We start from the raw sequence: 18,550 nt of genomic DNA on the forward strand, positions 1-18,550 counted from the left end.
CTCTCTCTCTCTCTCTCTCTCTCTCTCTCTCTGCGCATGGCTTCTCTGTATCTCTAATCAGATATAGAAAGTCAAAGAAGGGATTAGAACGAGACACGCCAGATAAGCGCTTGTCCTTGAGAAATCAAAGCTAATTTAATTGCAACATCCGTTATAACTACTAATATTTTCTCAACTGCATTGAAATTTTGACGCATTGGCTGCATTTAGCTTTGTTCACACTGCAAGCCTACGGGCTTTCTGACTTGAAGGATTTAGAATAGCTTTTCCTGTCGGTATATATTCAATCAATATTGTTTATCGCGGGCAACGTCGGATTGTTTTGTTAGGTGCTACGAGGAACGGCCAATCCCCCACTCGTTATGAGCTGACTGACTGGTTTCCATTTGCAGTTCTCCCATTTGCCAGACTTACTTGATATTGCTGTTTGCAGCGATATTCATTGGCAGCCGTTACTTGTACGCATTTGAGTTTAAATTTTCTTTAATTTGTTGTGTGTAGCTGATGGAGTATATATGTGCGGTTAATTTATATCGTAGCGAAAATGGAGAGGACGCGTTACTCTTCGATAACTACATTTAGTATTAAGTTTCATTAGTCTCATGACACAAATGAGAAACTAAATGGGAAAGATCCATCAAAGTCTCCAAATCGGTTCAAATAGCATTAACAGCACATTAATGCGACTTGTGTGTGATGATATCTGAAACCTCTTGGACCACTGAGAGCTAGATGAGCTGGTAGCGGAGTGAAAGATTATGCTTCCATTACTGTTTTATTTTTCGGACGCAGAGCACGCAGTACGATATAAAAATAGGAGTTGTAAAAAGTATTGATGCTACACCGATCATAGCCAGGAAACCTGTTCGCACCCTCAGTGCAACTACGTGGGCCGTGATGGCGTTTGCACATCGGAGCATTGATTAATATAGTAAGTGAAACGGATGTCGAGTGAGAAATTTAGTTTTTGATGAGATGAAGAATGTTTACATAGCTTCCTAGAGATTTGCTGTTTTATTGAGTGATGATCATAAACGAGTCTAGACGAGTACTTTATAGGTCACTGAGAATTTGAAGCACTGGCCAGTCATGCACTTACTCAAGGTGCGCAAATAAGCGTTGATCAATAGATAGATTTCCTAGACATTAAAAGTATGTTATATAAGTTGTGTAATGCGCAAAATATTTTTATGTGTGCACGATAATCGTAATCAACGCTTCTCCTATTTAATTAAATTGATTAATTTCCAATAGGACACTCTTCATGGATTTGGGACATTATTATATTTATAGTTTAACTTGATACATCTTTTTACTGTCGACAAACACTTGTTTTATTTAGCCAATGTAGAGAAGGTCACAAGTGCTATAGTTACTTAATTGGATGTGTAATTTGTATGCAGAATATAGTAGATTTAATTTTTACCTTTGCAATTAATACTAATGCATATATATATACTCTATCATTGACACAGCTAGGTCGCGATTATCAAAGGAAAACTCTTGTTTATGGTTGTGATGATATTAAAGCCGTCCTGTTTTAACCAAGTGTTTGTTTCACTTCGAGTGAAAAACTGTTGACTTTAATAGTGACGTGCAAGAACGAGCACTATGAATTCGTTATGCTCGCTATTTACGAGATGGGTATAGTTCCTCGTTCCATGCATTGTTTTCCTACTGTTCTCCAAATATGCCTGCCAGTTTATGTGCGTGCCAGAATGCGAATGGAAAAAATAACGCCGTGAATATACTTCTGTGCAGAGTTGATTCTGTGCATCATAATGTGACCCATATCGGTATGAGGATGAGTGAGAAATAAGCTACTTGTTATTGTCTGATATCAGGATAAGAAAGAGGCAGGTTGCCATGGTCTAATACTAGGATGAGGAGAAGGAGGCCGGTTGACATTGTCTAATAATAGGATGAAGAGAAGGAGGCAGACTGACATTGTCTGATACTAGGATAGTAGGATGAAAAGGAGGCAGATTGACATTGTCTAATACTAGAATGAAGAGAAGGAGGCAGATTGACATTGTCTAATACTAGGATGAAAAGGAGGCAGATTGACATTGTCTAATACTAGAATGAAGAGAAGGAGGCAGATTGACATTGTCTAATACTAGGATGAAAAGGAGGCAGATTGACATTGTCTAATAATAGGATGAGAAGGAGGCAGATTGACATTGTCTAATACTAGCATGAGAAGGAGGTAGGCTGACATTGTCTAATAATAGGATGAGAAGGAGGCAGACTGGCATTGTCTAATACTAGAATGCAGAGAAGGAGGCAGGCTGACATTGGCTAATACTAGAATGAGAAGGAGGCAGACTGGCATTGTCTAATACTAGAATGAGAAGGAGGTAGGCTGACATTGTCTAATAATAGGATGAGAAGGAGGCAGACTGGCATTGTCTAATACTAGAATGCAGAGAAGGAGGCAGGCTGACATTGGCTAATACTAGAATGAGAAGGAGGCAGACTGGCATTGTCTAATACTAGAATGCAGAGAAGGAGGCAGGCTGACATTGCCTAATACTAGGATGAGAAGGAGGCAGATTGACATTGTCTAATACTAGCATGAGAAGGAGGTAGGCTGACATTGTCTATAATACCAGGATGTGGGATGAGAATGAAGCTGTATGTCATTGTCATTGTCTAAGGTGATTATGATGAGGTCAACGACCTCTCATTGTCTACTAATGGAGTGATATATATATATATATATAATAATTAATATGTCTCTTCTTGCTAATATCATGGTAGCGAGGCAACGGAAGTTAGCTGTGATGGTCTGATACAAGACGATGATTATATGAGAAGAAAGCTGGCAGCTGAGTATATCTGATCACATAAAGAGGATGGTGACGAATCTGGGCCATTGTTGTTTCGGCGTGTGCCAATGATGAGGAAGGAAGCTGACCACGATTGGTTCATATCTCCATGTGGATGAAGTTGGCTATGATTGGTTCATATCTCGACGGGCATGAAGCTGCGCTTATTTCTCTTCGTCTCAGCAAGCGGTGCAGAGGCAAAGAGCTGTCACATGGTGCCAGTCCCCGAAGCGAGTTCGTGTGCGTGCAGTATTTAGGGCACTGAAGGCCCTGCTTGCGCCCATCGGTTCCAGTACTGCTGTATGGTTTCAATTAGGGAGTAATTGCTGCTGTAGTGATGACGTGGGTCCAGATACAGTTTCATACAACATTGCCGGCATTCCAGCAGGCAGGCAGGCAGTGAGCGCTACTCGCTTGATGGAAGGCCAGCGGAGTGTCGCGGACCCGCGCCAGCTATCCGTGAAACTTACCTAGTAGTGACATGCATGGAGGGGGCGGGGCATGCCAGCTAAGGGACCGCGGTAGGGTGACTGACCCCTGGGACAGGTACAACACGCAGCGGCAGCTCAGGGATCAGGGAACGGTAGGTCATTGTAGATTTGTGGCATTATTGAAGCCCGAAAATTGTTGTGGAGTGCACGCACACTCGTGTGTGCGTTCATGTGTGCGTGCGTGCATGCATGAGCGCGCGTGCGTGTAGGTTTATACTTACATCGTTTTTGTGTGTGTAATTTACAGCATACATATAATACTCCAGAGACAGTTGCCTGTTGTAAAATTAAGGCTCGCTACTACTGGGTATCCGTGTTGAGTATCGAAGGAATAAGGATACTGATACAGATCGCAATGTCTATCAGTATCATGTTGACATGGTCCTGATTGAGAGCTAGTGTAACGAAATTAGTGCTATGAATTATGTTGTGGTGTATTTTTGCTGCGCGACTGTGAACATTACGCGAAGTGTGGGGCGTCTTGACACTTTGTGTAATGCTACAGTATATATATATATATATATATATATTATATATATATATATATTATATATTATATATGTGTGTCTGTCGTCCTGGTTGAGTCCGCCCCGTCGGTTGTTATAGATTAAATTTGCAAGCATAAGACATAGAAAAGGGTTGCTTGTCGTTTCTGTATGTGCTAACCTGTGGTAGCGAGAGCGTTTTAATATTTACATGTTTTTATAGCGTTGCATGTTGAGCGATTGTCTCTATAGGTATAAGTAGTAATAAACTTTCACCGTGGCTCACAGCATAAAATTAAGCTCTAGTAATATTTAACTTCACTTTTTCTATTTAACGTTCGATCATCACTATGCGTCAGTGTGCGTTTATTTCTTTTAAAACTTATTGCGAAGGGATGAACTTTATTAATTTACTATACTTAAAAAGAGCAAGACTGCGAGTAGGTGTTGGGGTAGACTGTGCGACAGGGAGACCTGCAGAGAGTATTATCCATTAGATAAATCATTTATTGGGTAGCGTTAAATTTCAAGGCATTAATTTCTAGCCTTTCTTTGAAAATATTTAATATGCATAATCATATAAATCTTTAAGTTCTCGTAAATGGTTTTTTGTTTGTGAATTTTTAATTAGGGAATTTACACATAACACTTATTTAATATTGTCTGTGCAAATTAACTCCTATATATGGTAGTTTTTGTTATTCACCTCGAACGGCAAGGGTAATAATGGCTGTCGAAATAGGCTTATAGGTGTCATTATCACGTGTATAAATGCTTCATCTTTGTCAATCATATTTAGAAGCGGGGATTGCAGCGCTTCAGTCGTCATTACAGTCTAGCGCCGATGTTGGTAGATATATATATATATACCAGAAGTCGATCCATAATAGAGATTACCTAGAGATATCTATATAGAGTCTAGAGATCTCTATTATGGACTCTTGATATAATATATATATATATATATATATATATATATATATATATATATATATATACCAGTGTAGTGTCCAGTAGTTCTACAGATCACTGATGTTCTTATTCGGCGAGGTTTAGAGCTTTAACTTATGAAACTATTATTAACGACCCGGTTTCCACGACAAGGTCGAACAGGATCTTCGTACGGAAGCATTATACTTATAGTTGTAGTACGCGATCTGGCCTCTCAACCATGCAGTGCTTCATTTTGCTAACTTTTTCCCGCTACTTCTCTAACTTGGGCGAGGCAACGCGGACGCCCCCCCCCCATCCCCCGAAACCAGCAGGTTAGACTAAAAAATAGTTCTTACGAGGAGACTAGCAAGAATTTGTTTGTTTTTATTCCAGTCTGTCCTTTAGTGGTTTAGTATGTTTAGTCTAGAGTCTAGACCCTGGATATTAAGATATTTATTAAGGAATATTAACGGGAATGAATTTATGCTCTCGTTTTTTTTTTTTACATTCGACGTGTGTTTCTACATAGTGTGTGTAACCTGTGTAGTAAACCTAGCTGGCCAACAGTGTAAGTTTTCTAATGTGTTTTCAAACGTTTAGTTATCTCGTAAAAAATGTCTAAACTGATTTTAAATTTTCTTAAAGTTGCAATAGATTGCTCGGATTCCACTTCATATTGCTGTCTCTCCTGTGCGCTTACAGGTGTTTAAAAAAACCAAGATAGTCCTATGTTGATCGAAAATGATTAACAGTAGCAAATTAACCAAATTATCTGGCTACCAGTCAATCAGGCTAACATATAAATACGTGTATTCACATCAGCTTCACGCTAAATAGCATATCTGTACGTCACCTCCGGGTAAGCTCGATCCTGTTCAAGACTGAAATTATTTAATGATCTCTTATATTATATTATTAAAGGCATAATTCGACCATCGATTATGCAATTTTAACGAATGCTACAGTAACTGGCACCTTGTGTAGTTAATAAGTACATTACCTTATAGCCAAACGCGTATTAGTTTGTCCAATATCACTGCTGGTTACTAAGAAATGTCTAATTGAAATCCGCAGTCCAAGAAATCGGTTGTTGACAGCTACAAACCGCCATGCCGGCTGTAACCGGCCAGAACTGGCGAGGCGGTGTCATACAGATTATAGTGCACCGGACATTTTCGCACGTATGCTCGGCCGTCAGTGATTTCGATCCTTGTAGTCTGAGTGCGCATTCCGTACGTTATGGTTTTACTCTTGGGATTCGGGAATAAATGAATATACGTTCTTGAGATTACAAGCAACATATAATATGTGGCAACTAGGCAAATAATAACACTAGGCAAACAATTTACCCGGAACAAACAATTCGATGCTCAACATCGTTAAGCAACATGTGACGTCACCGAACCGAACTCGATGTTTATTTTGTTGGCCATAAATTTCGCGTTGTCGCCAGATTACCAAATTTACGGATTTCAATTAGACATTTCTTAGTAATTAGCAGTGATATTGGACAAACTAATACGCGTTTGGCTATAAGGTAATGTACTTATTAACTACACAAGGTGCCAGTTACTGTAGCATTCGTCAACTTTGCATAATCGATGGTCGAATTATGCCTTTAAATGAAATCTCAAGCAAAACTACCAGTACGCTTGTACTGGGCTCATATCAAGGTAGCCCGACGCGACTACGACTCACGAGACTAAACGTCTGTCTCTCACGCAGCATACGCCGCAGTTTTTTGGAGCTAACATCAAGGTAGCTGGGGTTCGAATGTAGTGTGCCAGCACTTTCCAGCCCGGCGAGATGGGTTCTCGGTGATGCAGATGTGTTCTGGAGGCTGAAAATGGCAGGCAGGCAGGCCCCGGGGCCTTGGCGCGCGCCGGGGCAACCCCAGGTTTTCCGCAGCTGTGTCCTAATGCGCCTGGCTACGATCGGTCACTGTCGGTTTACTGTAAACAGGCGTTTTCACTGAAAGTGGACCTTTTAAAATTGCGTTTATAACCGGGTCGTGTGGTTTACACCGAGTGCTCGCCCATAATCGACTTGCTCATCAGCCGCGGGAAAGGTCATCGGTTAGCGAGATTCGATCCACGAATACGTACGGGTTGGCTCCGTCATATGCCCCGCATAACATTCCTCGTGCTCTACTCGCTGCCGAGCTGACATCAGCGAGATGGGGGGGGGAGCAGAGGTATAGAGGGAGGAAGATGGAGAGAGGGAAAAGGGAGGAGAGAGAGAGAGGAGAGGAATAGAGAGAAGTGAAGAGAAGAGAGGGCGAGAGGGGGATGGAGAGAGGGAGGGGACGAGAGAAGAAAGAGGTGAGAAGGGGGGAGAGGAATAGAGAGAAATGAAGAGAAGAGAGGGCGAGAGGAGGATGGGCAGGGGGAGAGGGGACGAGAGAAGAGAGAGAGGTGAGAAGGGAAAGAAAATGGAATAAAGAGAGCTGAAGAAAAGAGAATGCGAGAGTCTCAGTGTGTGCGCTTCTGAGCGAAGGTTTGTTCGTGTTTGATTTTTTTCGCGGGCGGAGAGTGGATTTTTGGTGCGATGATGAATTGGTGCATCCATTTAGTCTGCTGTGTGTAGACTGAGACATCGGGATAGTTCGATTCTGTTTATTCTGCCCACTAATAGCAGTTCTGCTAGCTATCTAGTCATCTCCTGCCGCCGTCTATCGCATGAGTTGCTGTTTTTTTTTAAATCTTGGCCAGTAGCGGGCAGCATTAATTGTTATAGATGGTTCGCAGTTCTGCAACACCTAAAACTTTGTTTGTGTTTCGCTATTGGTAATACTAATACACTAGAATAGATAGGGCCATGCAAGCACAAATTAGCAATGGCACAAATTTGAAAGGTGAAATACTTAGATTTACTAGGTTAATAATAATATCAGGCGTCAATGAATGAGAGACTCGCATTCATCTACTCCTGACACTATGCGCACTTAGACCAAATTACGATTAATATATAATAACATGGGTTTTCTCAATACACCATGTAATTGTTTAGACAATTGCTCCGTGTACCAATCATTAGTGTTGTCAATCGGTTGTAATTTCGTAATCGATCATCGGTTGGACCCAAGTAACCGATGATCGGTTACAATCGGTTACTCGGGATTTTGAATGCCTGCGTGTGCGTAACGTCGTGTGCATGTACGTGTGTGCATGTATGTGATTGTTTAGCCCTGTTTACTGTTTGTTTTGCACTGTTTACTACTGTGTGCATAATACATGTACTATATCTTTTTTTTTTCGATTAAATCGATTATGGATTTTGATAACCAAGCGCTTGGTTCGAGCCACTGTTCAACCGATTATCGAGTATAATCGATGATCGTGACATCACTACCAATCATATTCAATGTTGTAAAAGCCGCAGGCCCGGCGTCATTATTTTTATTATCATTATCATTATCATTATCAGTGTCTTATATTCTTATCAAAGGTAGAATGCAACTCTGTATAAACAGTCTGTCTTTTCGGGAGCTAGAGTGCAATGTTATGTAACCCCAAAGATGTTTTTCCTGCTTTTCGCGGCTCCGCTTTCATACCGCGCGCATATTTGCCGATGGATATTCTTGCAGAAACTGTGGAATCATCACTTTTGCGCGTTTTTGCGCCGTCGTCGTGGACCGTGGTTGTCAGCGATTTCTGCGCAAAGGGAAGCCATCGCTGGCGCTGGCAGTAGCACTGTACACTGGTACTGCTGCTGCCGCTGCTGCTGCTGCTGCTGTACCACGCAGCACCCTGCCAGCACCGCTTGTTTACTTCCCTACTAAGCCTTCCCGATGGGAAGCGAAAGAATTCTAAAAATAGTCTGGATATTTGTTACAAAAATAAAGCAAATATTCAAGGGTGCCTCTGGCGGTGTCTGTCAGCGGCGGTTTCGGCTTCACGCGCTAAAAAGTTCCGCGGAGAGAGTGATTGCAGAAAGTGCAGAAGTTCACGTAACTGGGATGGTATGGGGTAGGGAGTGATAGACAAACGGTGTAGGCTACCGGATACAGGCATGTGTGGGGGAGGACATACGAGACATATGGTATACGATACCAGCTGCGGGCACGTTGGGGGAGTGGGTGAAAGACAAATGATATGTTTATGCGGGTTATACGGCATACGGGGGAGGGGTGAAAGATAGATGTCTTTATACGGAGTGGGTGCATTCGAAGAAAGGACTGAACGGAATGATCTTGTCTAGATATCGATTACTGCGACTAGTGATGGCATATAATGTATTGATAGGTAACGTGTTACTAGCGTGGAGAAATACATAATGCGGTTATAATATAACGGATTACTGTGCATAGCCATAGGTAAGACATGCCGTGTTTTTATGTATCAGGTTACCAGGTATGTGAAGTGATTGCGGATGACGGCTTGATGGTTAGCATGTTAAATGTAGTTCATTTTCATATTAGTATTAAAAGTAATATATCAATCGGAGACAATGAAATCCCGGATAACCTTCGTGACGTAGCCTATAGTTTTGGCCTGCAAAATGCGTACAGCATTACTATTATATTATCGGAAATTATTGCCAACCTTAATATATTACCATATTTAACGTAACATGTAGGTTATTAAATAGTCCACGGTTCCAATAGACATTACGACTACGATTTTTTCCTGGCGAGTTTGGATTAATAGGAGCGCCTAAAATGTGTAATTTTTCATAGTTTGTTAAATTTTCAAAGTTGTGCAATTTTCGCAGCGATATGTAGTTGGTAAAAAAAGCATGCCGTTGAGCAGGATAGAGTAATGCGTTTCATTCACATCGAATTTTCGTTCCATCGGTCAAGGTCAAGGTCAAGATGTAATCTATAATAGAGGGCGCGTTTGAGTTGTACTGGAGAATTAAAGGTTGGATCAATAGTACTGCAATCGTGCAATCTGCTTACTTACTTACTTACTTACTTACTTACTTACTTACTTACTTACTTACTTACTTACTTACTTACTTACGTTACTTACTTAGCTTACTTACTTACCTTACTTACTACTTCTATTATACTTACTTACTTACTTACTTACTTACTTACTTACAGATTAACAATAGGGTAATTAAAGTTTAATTTTATCATGCATTATGAAAAAAAGACATACCTTAATATATTTTCTATATTTTTGCTGAAACCTAAATAAAGTGTATTTGTAGTAGTAAAAAAATGTGCCGAATTGATAATTGGTCGCTCTATTTACGCGACCTGACAGACAATAATATCCGAAACGTGAGACAAGAACAGCAGCAATGCCCAAAAGGTCAGGAAAGAAATTTCGCTACCCTGACACCCACCTTCACTGCTTAAAATATTAAATAAAAATTTAAGATTTTATGTTACTAATTTAGGATCCGGAAGAGACGATACTGGTAACCATGGTGTTTGCGAAATAAATTACTATACAGTTTATCACCCTTGCGTCTAAAAAGCGTTTGATGGCCTGTCAATCTCTCAACACTAGCGCAATAAAACGCCGCGCCTCCTGTGAGCATCTGGCTTGTTTATAGAAGAAACTACCTAATACGCAGCAGCAAATGACTCCGAACTTCTGCAGTTGTGCAGACAGTTCCGCTAGTGTGTCCCAACATTCGTTCATGCATGTGCGAAGCGAAACGAGCGGGTGGGTGGATGAGGAGAGGCAGTAGGCACGCACAAAATATAACTGAAAAAACGACTAAAAGAGGGGGATGCATACTCATGCTAGCATAGGTTTGCGTCTCTCCTAGAAACGGCTTTCTGCTTTGATTCTCTCGCAACAAGAAGCATTGCTTTCACTGACCCCTCTCTCCCGGACAGCAGGACATAACAAGGTAATTCGCAATAGCGTATACACGAGTGTAACTGCGATAGGCTGCTCTGAGAGCTCCCTGTTATGCTCCCTTCTGAGATGTCCCTTCTGAGAGCTCCCTGTGAGAGCTCCCTGTTATATATTGTTGACATTTCAATACTTTTTCACAAGAGAAATGTTTGTGAACCGATGTATCTGAGTTGTTCAACAAGGTAGCAGCTGTTCTTACCCCCCCCCCCCCCAGTACAGCTCTCCGGTAAATGCGCATTCAGTTACCAATCGCTGGGCCAGCCAAAGGATGACGGTACGTTATTATAAAAAAAAGCCTGGATTGGCAATTCACAGTGATTCAAAATGATGGTTCAGAATTACGGATACCTATGTTTATGATAAATCGTATTGTTACGGTCGTATGGAACTGGTCCACAAATTGCGCATGTATGCAGAAAAGATGTGTCAATGCTTTTATAATTATAGCGACTGTGCTTGTTTAAAACAATTCTGTTTAGATAGAGGAAAATATTCTTGTACAGGCGGGTTCCCCTGAAATATAATGGCAGGCTCTGAGTAAGGGCATTGTGAGACCCCAGAATGAGCTTCATGGTGGGTCCATATCTTGTTTATTACTGCGCACATTACTGCGCAAGAACGCATGGCCTGTCATGCTGGACATTACATTATTGGTATCATCGTCATATTGATAGGTATCTCTAATCACCGCTATTAATTGCAATAATTTCTAACGATGATTAGGCGGTGCAGACAAGCTCAACAGGCAGCACATAAAGTGAAATCTTGGTATGGTACAAGGCTATATGTGAAACTGAATGCTTGACTTCTTGACTGAATTCTAGCAAATCTGCGTATGCCTTGAACGGTTCGCGCCAGAATTTATTTTAGGCCGTTGCTGTAGAAAAACCAGAGAAAACGTCTGTCGGCGGGGAAAATATTTCGTTTCTCTAACATAGCACGAGCGTGCATCTCTGCGGTTTGCGAGCAGAAGCCGGAGAAGACCTTTGCTAGAAATTGTTATGAAACGGAAGATAGACGCAGCATGGTGGCAAAGAAACAACTAGTCGGAGCGCGGCGACCGCATACGCCACTTATAAAGTCGGTACAAAACAGCTGATCGCTTCTTCTGTTAGGCTATAGCGTGATGTGCACAAGTAGAATCACCCGCGTATAGGTGAGGGAAGTAATGGTGTATAGGATGTAAGGTGAAGGATGCAATTAAGGTATGCTTCCATGAACTATACGGTGTTGGGTATATTACGCATGCGTGCGTGAGTTGCGCACAAAGGTGCGTGCGTGCGTCCGCGTAAACATTGTAGCAGGGTTCTCCAAGGGAACTTATAGCCTGGCGGCCCGCCAGGCTATCCTATCGTCGAGCCCCGCCACGCTAAATATGATAGCCGCCATGCTGGTGTATACACGAGAAGTTCAAACAATTAATTAATACACGTTGGTCTCGATGCTAAGGGTACGGTAGTACCACACAAAAGTAAAACAGTCAACCTATCCCTAATTCCCTATCCCATATTACCCCCTATACATATATCCCCTATACCAAAATTATTCTATGGTGTATAACCTTTTGCTTTAAATATTTTGTATCTGAACTGACAATCAATCCCAACCAACTGGTGTAGGCTAGCTGGCACAATAATGTTCGTTTTCATACTTCAAATCCGAGTGTTTTCTCGCTCATCAAGAAATCTTAAGCGTGAATTAAATCGTGAATTAATTTCCAACGGAATTTTTACGGGGCAGGTAACCCAGTCTAACACGAGGTAGAGTAGACTGGTACACTTACCGACCACTCCTGCCATTGTCAATGGTGACCATTTTTTTAAATATATTTATGAGAGGTGAACTCGATTTGGAACCAGCAAACCAGCAAGTTCACCGCTACATTTTGGTATTTTTATTCCAGAATTTATTTTGAATTTTCCGATGGCTTTTCCCATGCAAAACAAACCATTTTCACCCCACATGCAGTGCTTCAAATTTACACACAGAGTGTCCCAGATTGCATCTCATAGCTTCTACAATTCAAAAATTTTCCGGGGGGCATGCCCCCGGATCCCCCCTAGCACTGAGTACCACCCCCATGCTATAATTTAAAAGCTTGGAGAACCCTGTGTAGATCTACTTATATAATTATATAGTGTAGTACTAGTAGCACTCGCATCAATAGTCGGCCTGCTGGTAGTATTGTTCTTTCTATGATCTGATAGCCTTTATGATAGATGCATGATTGTGAGTCGGTAGGGACTAGCTTGAACACTGCGAAGAAAAGGACAAGTACTGAGTACCACCCCATGCTATAATTTAAAAGCTTGGAGAACCCTGTGTAGATCTACTTATATAATTATATAGTGTAGTACTAGTAGCCTACTCGCATCCATAGTCAGCCTGCTGGTAGTATTGTTCTTTCTATGATCTGATAGCCTTTATGATAGATGCATGATTGTGAGTCGGTAGGGACTAGCTTAATTGAACACTGCGAAGAAAAGGACATTGGGCTCTTAATGCACACATTCTGTCCAACGCTTCGGCTTTCGTTTTATATCCACTTCCTTTGTAGCAATATTGAATTACCAACAGGTAAAACTCGACTGAATAAAACTTTGTGTTTTCCTGCAATCGACGAGACGGATTTTTTCTCGTAATGGTTATAAAAAGTTGCTGGTGTGGGGTGGGCGACTGGAGAAAGGATAGATCTCAGTGTTTCTGTTCCCCTCGGGTGTTGTTAATGCGGTTGTGTGTCGTGTTTTCTGTCGTGATTTAGTGCTGCGGTCAGAGCAAAAGATCGCATTCTTTATGTGTTTTCTTATCCAACTGTATGTCACCAGCCCCCATATACCTTTATTTCTATACAAGGATTTGCTTCTGTGAGTCTTTACAAGCAACCGTGCTTTGTAAGTCGTAGGTATAATGCTTGTAACCAAACCTACCCATTTTGGCCCGGTTGGCACACGAAGAACGCGAAACGGCAGGTTGTGGGAGATATACGGTCTAGAGGTGCCTGTACCTGCTTACGGGGTTTCTGACATGTAGCGCTGCGATGAAATCGACTGTGACATATCTCACAACGGATATCCCCTCATTTTGTGTTTGAAACAGTTGTAATCTGTCAATTCAGTGTGAATGTTCATGCGATGCATCACGTACTGCCACACACATCATCTACAAGTTCATCCGGCATCTAAATTCAATGAGCGTTCGTGGATATTCGTGTTCTAGCTTCTACTATGCTATTACTATACTATTACTATTACTTCTACTATGCTATTATTTAAGCTTTACGAAAAATGTGTGTGTTGTTGCTACAGCCGGAGAAAGATGAAAACCGCACGCACGCTTTCAATAGTACATAAACCCTAAGGGGATTTGTGCTCTTGACGTTTCGTGTTGTTGTATATGAATGACTGGTTTTGGCGACACCAACGTTACCTATCATCCGTAGTTAATCCACAGTGCCTGATGGACTCGTGAACATCAGTCTGCGTCAATGCTGCTCAATCTATATACCCCCATATTCGGTTTCTTTTATCTTTGTCATTGACAGTAATCCTGAAATATACTCTCGTGTTTATAATAACCGGATTAGTTTTGTTGTTTTACTCCTGATTATATGAACGTTATAATTTTGAACATTAGTGTGTAAATATTTATTTGAATGCAGATGAAAGATTTGTGGCATATTTAATTTTACAGTCGTTATAGTGCTTGAACACACACTGGCGCGCGTGTGTACGAGTCTGGGTGCGTGCGTCCGTATGCGCGGGCGCACTGAGCGGGAAGTTGCAAACGAGTTATATGGCGTTTTCCTCGGCGACATGTTCTTAATCTACCTATAATGTCACAGCATTTCTCAAAACAACACCTGCCGTGACTGTACACTCCGCGGTAACCCACGCATCGCTGGGTGGGCCGACATGGCGGGCTGGCCTATCGCTGCCGAGTACCACCTCTGTCAGTCGCTTTGTCACATTAGTCCGGCTCGATTGTGACCCAGTGCTGTTCACACGCCTTGCGGTCTGTCACATCGAGATCTGTTTTCGTGGTGATATTGTCAGAAAGCTCGTGGTGACAACAAGGCGCTGTCTCGTATATACGGCTTGGAAATGGTCGAGGTGTCTCGTACTACGCGCGGTGGGACGTGGCGCGCGTCCATGCGAATTTTCTTCATGCGTTGACAGCGGCATGCCTCCAATGAGGTGTAACCATGTTGGTCGACGGAGCCAGTGCATTCACACAGCGGTATTAAGCGGCAGCTGCCAGCACATTAATGGCGACCGCACACCGCTTACCTGCAGCATTGTAATTTGTAATAAGTGCACTCGACGGGCTTGTTAGTTCAGACGTATAGACATGCACACGTGTACGTGCTAGGTGGTATACGCGCAGCGTATGGGTAAATATTCGGTCTAGGTTGAATCGAGAACAGGCAGGGTTTGTTGTTGCGCGTTTTCGGCCATGTCTCTTTTTTACCTGATGTTGACAGAAAGCGACTTGTGATTTCTGTGGCAGGCGTGGAATGTGGTGCAGTGTACCGTGGTCATTCAGTAAGTTATTGTGGTGCTGTATCCAGAGTTACTGAACAAGCCTGCATGTGTACGTATGCGCATTACCATCGGACAGACTGAGTCGCACGGGAGCGAGCTTGGACCTTTTTTTATTTTACGTGCGTTTCGCTTGTGATCAGCTGAAGGTGAGCTATTAGTCCAGCGTGGATTTCGCCAAATGGATTGTGTGCGCGTGAGTGTATCTGTCTGTGTTCATCGGCACTGGTGTAGAATAACTCATTCGGCAAGGTGCTACAGCGGCGCATAGCAAGGTCGTCCGCGTGTACACGCGGGTTGTGTTGTGCTTTCCCATGCGTAGCATCATCTCGCAGCCATGGCTCCTGTGCTTGCCGTTAGGTAATCCCCGGTTTGAATTCCGACCTCCAGAAGCAGCGGGCATTCCAGCATCCCGACCATCTGCTACCAAGCTCGTTACGCCGGTCATCAACGCAAGATGATGTCGCCTAATTGGTATCATACTAGGTTCCCGTGTGCTGGTTGCTAGTGGCCGTGTTCGCATGCTAAGAGGCGCCTGCCATCGACTCAGATACTATATCGACTGGGAATCTGAAATGAGGGAATGCACCTTTCTGTAACAAGTGTGTCCACGGAGACGTAGTTGAGCGCGGTACGCATCACTGAATGCGTACGTGGCGCGCGCGCGTATTTATACGGCTGTATATACGTGTGCTGGCTAGCGCACGTCGATACGTGTATGTATGTGAGGAACCGGAGTGGTACTTAATATGCACCTCGGGTTACGGAACCACTGCTGCTCTTGACCGGGTCTGTACGAGGGTATTTTCACGGAGTTGTCTGTTTTCTCAACCGTGCAGTTACTAGTGGAGGGGAACGGTTGCGCGCTCTATCATCTATGAGTGGTGTCGGCGAAGAAATTACATGGGACGTAACGGCACTTATCTCGGTGTTCTGCGGATCAGGCTGTTTCACAGGAAACCGGTGACAGCCGTGCAGCCATTGCTGCTGACCTATCTGTGTCTAGTTCCACAGCGTTAATGTGATAACGTTCATGCTGAGAGGGAGGATGTGTTACCATGCCAACTCCGCAGCATCTTCACGCCTTCAGTACCAGAGGACCAATAGATAGAACCATGAAAGCAATTTTACAGCGAAATGCGTGATGACCCTCGAATGTTCTGTTCTTGTACAGAAGTTGTTGCACAGTTCTATCGACAGCGGCAGATGTGATGTGATGTATCAACCGTGCTAGTGGTACCGACATATAGAGGCTAGCATGTGTGCTATGACATGATGAAATTACAGCGGAGTGCATTCCTGTTACATTGGAAAACAGCTAATCTGTATCAGCCTACAAGAATCATACGCCGAGCGCGGCTTTCTTACGACATATAATCAGCAGCCGTCGCTTCCGGAGCTACTCGTGTGTGTAATTAAGATGTGTGATGTTGTTGTTGGCACCATTGTGCGACAGCAAAGCTAAGCACACAAACACAATACGACTGGGCGCGCGCGCGTGTCTAGTGTCGCGTGAGAATTGCCCGAGTCCGTGAGAATTTACGTGCGTGTAGCGTGGGTGCAATGGCATCCAATAATGCAAAGCAGTATCCGGCGAGTCTGGACAGTTTTCTTGCTGAGAATTACTTTAAGATCGAAGAGCAACCACGTTATCGGCAAGCAATAGGATGGTCGTATAACATGGTGAGTAAAGCTCTGACTCATCTACCATCGTAATGGAATCGAAATGTATACTTTCTTCTTTTCTTTATACTGTATACATGATGATTTTGCTTTTCTCGATCGTACGATTTACAACCGTCTATTCCCTGTTGCCAATTTTGTCCCACAACCGGTCGTTCTCCCGAAATTACCGTGCTCATTTCTTTTGCCATACGCCTTTAAGGGTCTTTTCTAGAATCAAGAAGCATATTTTACAAATCCATCGTTGACCTAGGTTCTAAATAATGGTTTATTATCCATCTGGTTCATAAAGAATTTCCTCATGGCTGCATGCATGGTACCACAACTTTGCAGTAATGGCCAAATTGAGGCTTAATTCGACCTAGAATGTATTAGCACGGACAAAGGAAACGACTAATGCAGTCCGCCTTTATATTTTGAGTAAACGGTTTAAACGCCACTGCCGTAGTGTAATAATGCCCGCATTATTAATGTATATTTAATAACTATACTCATCATACCTTTACGCAAACACACACAGTAGTGTTTCTAGCGCGCAGCCTTACTACTAGTGCAGAGCTGTCTGCTAAAATGCCCCCGGTCGGTTGCAACTGGTTCTCTCACACATTGCGACAGGGCTGGAATTTGGCGGGAGGAATTTGGAGCGTAATTGGGCTCTATGTGAAAATCGGATGATTGCGTGAGCGGTGCACCCTAGATCAGATGGTGTGTGTAGTATAGTAGCTGAGTGCGCGCATAGCCACAGGCCATGCTGCTGTGCACTATACCGAGAGTGACAATTGTCCACTCTCTTGGCGCGCCTTGCCGAGGAGCATTTTTCGTAAGACGTGGCTTGTTCGCGTCTTTACTGAGAGCGGCACAAGTGTACTCTATGGCGGCCAGGCATTGAAATATATTGGCGCAATTATTTACTTGTCCGCGTCATTCAGTTCACACCAGTCACAGTGAAGATGTGTAGTTGATAGGACATGAGCCCTGTGGGTTGCACAAATCTGTGGCGCGCGCGTGTATTAGGGGCAGTGAGTGCATGTACCAAGTTTGAATAGCTGCTTTAGGGATTATAGGTGTTTTGTTTCCTCTATAATGTAATCCCTCTTGAACGGTTCGATAATAATGTATGCCACTCTCTTGGATGTTATTATGCGGTCGTTACTCCTCGTAGCATTGGTATATTATGAAGTTCTGATGTTATCCTCTCTGATTATGTAGTAAATTAACTGCTCAAAATGGGGACAAGTGGAAATCCGAACATGTATGTCACGCGGATCATGTTCTACTGCGTTTCCTGGATGAACTATTTGTTTGTTCAAGTAGGCATATAGCAGCAAAGTTATCTTTTTAAAAACGGGTAAATGACTGCAGGAAAATATTATTTATGATGCTATTTGTTGTTTCGATACGTTGTTTCTGTATATTTTTAAGCTTTGAGTCTATGTACGTGTGCATTCGTTCTGGGCACAAAAATGGTGATGTAGTGCGGAGGCTGATACTGAAATTCCTACTAGCTGCTACATTTTTAAACGCTTTGTATTTCCCAACCATACTATTGTATATTAGTCAGAAGTATTATGCAATAGCAAAACTGAAAGCGTTTCAACGAGTGGTTATCATGTCATAGACTTCATTAGGAAAGAAATTAATGTCGCTCCCATTTTCAGAAAGGTAAAATATATAAATAAATATATATATGTGTGTGTGTGTGTGTGTGTGTGTGTGTGTGTGTGTGTGTGTGTGTGTGTGTGTGTGTGTGTGTGTGTGTGTGTGTGTGTG

At 42.6% G+C, this 18,550-nt stretch overlaps 1 protein-coding gene across 1 annotated transcript in view; it reads left to right on the top strand.

The window, feature by feature from the left end:
• LOC106807587 overlaps positions 1-18,550 on the top strand; it is an 84,569-nt gene that overhangs the window by 29,775 nt on the left and 36,244 nt on the right. The window lies entirely within an intron of this gene.

Source organism: Priapulus caudatus, unplaced genomic scaffold (assembly GCF_000485595.1).
Source record: "Priapulus caudatus unplaced genomic scaffold, Priapulus_caudatus-5.0.1 Scaffold224, whole genome shotgun sequence".
Classification (NCBI taxonomy): Eukaryota; Metazoa; Priapulida; class Priapulimorpha; order Priapulimorphida; family Priapulidae; genus Priapulus; species Priapulus caudatus.